Genomic DNA, 4,888 nt, shown 5'->3' with positions numbered 1-4,888 from the left:
GCTACCAAATGGGTGTTGGATGCGGGTTGTACTCATCATATGACTCCTCATAAGGATTGGTTTTCAAGCTTGAAAGAGTTTGATGGTGGTGTTGTTTTCATGGAAGATGACAATCCTTGTACAACAAAAGGGATTGGTACAATTCGTTTGAAGTTGCATGATGGCATGGTTAAAAAGTTGACAGGTATTCGGTATGTATCGAATTTGAAGAAAAATCTTATTTCTTTGGGAACTTTAGAAGTCAAGGGCTTCAGGTTTCATTCAGATAGGCAGACATTGAAAGTTACTTATGGTGCACTTGTTATGATGAAAGCTCCTCGATATGGTCATTTGTATCTATTGCAAGGAAGCACCGTGACAGGTGAAGTGTCTGTAGTCTCATAAAATATAGGCACATCTAATTCAGATACTACTAGACTGTGGCATATGAGATTAGGCCATGCCGGTGAGAAAGCTCTACAAGGGCTTGTGAAAAAAGATCTTCTAAAAGGTGCCACGACTTGTAAGCTTGATTTATGCGAGCATTGTGTGTTGAGGAAGAAAACTAGAGTGAAGTTTGGTGCTACAGTACATCAGATGAAGGGCATTCTTGATTATGTGCATTCGGATGTTTGGGGTCCTACAAAGACTCCATTTTTTAGTGGTAGACATTGGTTCGTGACCTTTGTAGATGATTATTCTAGAAGGTCTTGGTCTACACTATGAAGCATAAAAGTGAGGTGTTGAGCATTTTTTTGAGTTGGAAGAAAATGGTTGAGAACCAGACTGGGAGAAAGATTAAGATTTTGAGATCGGATAATGGTGGTGAATACACATCCGACCCTTTCTTTAAAGTTTGCAAAGAGGAAGGGATTGTGAGACATTTTAGTGTCCGGGGAACTCCACAACAAAATGGAGTTGCAGAAAGATTGAATCGAACCTTGCTTGAGAAGGTTAGATGCATGTTGTCTTAGTCGGGTTTGAGCAAGTTGTTTTGGGCAGAGGCAGTTACTTATGCATGCCACATTATCAACCGGTTACCCTCAGCTGTTGTTCAAGGTAAGACACCAATGGAGGTATGGACTGGGAAACCTTCTACTGATTATGATTATATTCATATTTTTGGTTCGCCTGCTTATTTTCATGTAATTGAAAATAAACTTGATCATAGAGCCAAAAAGGCTATCTTTCTTGGTTTTAATAGTGGTGTCAAAGGTTAAAGGTTATGGTGCCCAGAGTTAAAGAAACTTGTAATCAGCAGAGATGTGACATTTGATGAAGAAAGTATGTACAAAGACTCTGAGAAGAATGTGAAAGATTTCCAACAGGTGGAGCTTGAGAAAGTTGCCTCTGGTACTTCAAATCCTATTGCCGCTGATGTCAAAGTCACTACAAGTGAAGAAGTTGGAGACCATGAGGATGTTAAAGAAGTTGAACTTGAAGATTCTATTCAAGTTGAAGAGCAAGTTTCACCTCAAGAGTCTATTGCCAAGAACAGAGGAAATAGACAAATTACCAAGCCAGCTCGGTATAGTGACTATGTTGCTTTTGCTCTTCCTATTATCATTGATGATATTCCATCCAATTTCGAGGAAGCCATTAAGAGTGAGGAGAATGAAAGGTGGTGCAATGCCATGGGTGATGAGATGAATTCTCTCTTGAAGAATAAGACTTGAGAGTTAGCTAAATTGCCTAAGGGCAAGAAAGTTATCGGTTGCAAATGGGTGTATGCCAAGAAGGAAGATGCTGATGAGAAAAGCAATGTGAGATTCAAAGCAAGATTAGTTACTAAAGGGTATGCACAAAATGAGGGTATTGACTACAATGAAATCTTTTCTCCAGTTGTGAAGCACTCTTCAATTCGCATTATGTTAGCTCTTATTGCACAGTATGATCTTGAGCTTGTGCAACTTGATGTGAAGATGGCTTTTCAACATGGTGATTTGAATGAAGAGATCTATATGTGTCAACCGGATGGGTATACAGTGAAAGGGAAGGAGAATTTGTTTTGCAAATTAAAGAAATCACTTTATGGCTTGAAGCAATCTCCAAGGCAATGGTATTTGAGGTTTGATAAATTTATAAGAGGCCAAAATTATTCTAGAAGTCAATATGATCATTGTGTGTACTTCAAGAAGTTGCAAGATGGGTTTTTCATTTATTTGTTGATATATGTTGATGATATGTTGATTGCCTTAAAGAATGTTGAAGAGATTGAGAAATTGAAGAAGCAAATGAAGAATGACTTTGAGATGAAGGATCTTGGTGAAGCAAAGAAGATCCTTGGCATGGAGATCACTAGAGATAGGGAGAAGGGTTTGGTCAGTTTGAATCAAAGACAAAGGGTTGGGTCAGTTTGAATCAAAGACAATACTTTGAGAAGTTGATCCGGAAGTTTGGAGTTCATGATTCAACCAAACCGGTTGGTACCCCTTTGGCTCTTCATTTTAAATTGAGTTTTCTACAATGTCCTAAAACTGATAAAGAGAAGCTGCAAATAAAAAATATACCATATGCAAATTTGGTTGGTAGTTTGATGTATGCAATGGTATGCTCTAGACCAGATATTGCTCATGCAATTGGCATGGTGAATCGATATATGCATAATCCAGGTAAAGAGCATTGGCAAGCAGCTAAGTGGATATTGAGGTATCTCCATGGTACTCGAGATGTTGGTTTATGTTTTGAGAAAGATGACTTTGGTATTGGTCATTTTGCAGTTGGTTATGTTGATTCAGATTATGCAGGTGATCTGGATGGAAAGAAGTTTACTACAGGCTATGTGTTTACTATGGCTAAAGGGCCAGTTTGTTGGAGGTCCATTTTGCAGTCGTCTATTGCCTTGTCTACTATAGAGGCTGAATATATGGCAGTTGCTGAAGCTATAAAGGATGCCATTTAGATACATGGGCTGATTAGAGATTTGGGGGTTGATCAGAAGCTGGTGGAGGTACATTGTGATAGTCAGAGTGCCATTTATTTGGCTAAGTATCAGGTTCATCATGCGAGGAACAAGCACATAGATGTGCGTTATCACTTTGTGTGTGAAGTCGTTGGTGAAGAAGAGATTATTCTCCAGAAGATTCCAACTAAAGACAACCCCGCTGATATGTTGACTAAGGTTGTTGGAGTAGCCAAGTTTGTTCATTGTTTGAACTTGACTCACATTTTGCCTATATAAACAAGGCGTTGAGCAGTAGGATTTTTGAAGCATTTGGCTCTGCTTGAGTTATTCTCTTGTTACTTTTGGGAGTGGTTTGTGTTGATTGTTGATTATGTTGGTTTGGCTCGTCATGGCGCTTTCGGAATTTGGCCAAGGTGGAGATTGTTGGATTAGTGGCCAAATTGGATAGGCCTTTATGTAAGCCCAACAACCCATTTAAGGGGCCTTCTTTTCTAGCCCATGTGAAAGTCACGGGTGACTTAGGGTTTTTATTTAACAGCAATTGCTGCTTTTGATTGTAGAAAGGCAGTCGCATAGCAGCTGAAATAGAGAGCAGCACAGAGAAGAAAAGAGCCATTGCCGCAGCCCCATTTCAGAGAAGGAGAAGTTGTTGCTTCTTTCATTGGTTAGCTATCACTCCATCAAAGTTGTATTTGTTGTATTAGCTTTGAGCTTTGTATAGAGAGAAAATTATTCATTATATTTCTCTCTATTTGTTTCTTTGGTATGTGAGAGTTATTGGGTATATTTGGGGTTTGGGTTGTGAGCTTGCCAACACTTTGTAAACTCCCATTTGGTTGATAGTGGATTATTGGGTGAGCTCCTACTACTCAGAGGACATACTCTAGTTACACTGACTGTTGAGGAACCTCGTTAAAATCTTGGTGTCCTTTATATTTTGTTCTTGTATTCCATTTGATATATTTCCTGTGGGTTAGCTTGAGTTGGTTCCAACAGGTTTGGTCTATCCTAGCCCAACAATACATTGTGGTCTAAGTAACTAAACCCAACATCATTGAGGATGCATGGGGACTTAAAGATAGTATGCTGCTAAGTTGACAGAAATTGTTAACTCCATACTGCTACTCGTGTATCAGACTAGAAACAACAACTACATTAATTTATGCCACAGTTTAGAGTTAAAAGGATTTTAATTGGTATTTTTTTTTTTTGTAACAAACGATATTATCTATACTAAGGGGGAGTGGAAGTGGGCTTAATTAGCCTCACAATGGGCTATCAATAATGTGGTTCAAATTTGCCTTTGGCGAGAATCGAATCTAAGACCTTTCAAGTAAAGAGGAATATCATTAGACGGTATTACTAACTGATAGATTTTAAATTAATTTATTTGAAAGAAAAATGTCAATAGAGTTAGAGTTAAATAGTTATACCAGGATTAATTGATTCTCTTTATTAGTAGCCAGTTCTACACTTACCAATTATATGTACCCTCTCTCTATTAGAGGTAGTGCTCACCAACACATATGATCTTATCTTCATTAGAGATATTGTACAAATGATGGTATAAATAGAAATATTTTTTTTTAAATAGAAATATTAGAGGTTGGTACTGTTTTTTGAACAAACCTTGAGTATAGAAGATTTGAGGCCAAAATTAGAGTTTAGGTGAGAAAAATCACGGGGTTTTGTACTGATGGTTTATTAAGCTGCATTAAATATCTATTTAGCAAGGTGAATTAGGCGGGCGGGTAATGTAGCCATGTTGATTGTTTTTTGAGTTCGAATGTCTCTTCTTATGCGCGTGGACATCTCTTTGGTTACCATAACTAGAATGAAAAAAAATTACACTGGTGTTATATGTATTCTTCTCGTTGATTTATGGCTTATTTTGAAATGCTTTTAAAAAGACTGAAAACGTTTTTAGTAAAAATATTATTTTAAACTAATCCTTAGTAAAAATCCAAGTAGATCATAAAAAAACACTTTTAAGTGTTTCATATA

This window comes from Malus sylvestris, chromosome 15 (assembly GCF_916048215.2).
Source record: "Malus sylvestris chromosome 15, drMalSylv7.2, whole genome shotgun sequence".
Taxonomy (NCBI): Eukaryota; Viridiplantae; Streptophyta; class Magnoliopsida; order Rosales; family Rosaceae; genus Malus; species Malus sylvestris.
The sequence above is the reverse complement of the archived record's forward strand: the minus strand, read 5'-3'. Positions refer to the sequence as shown.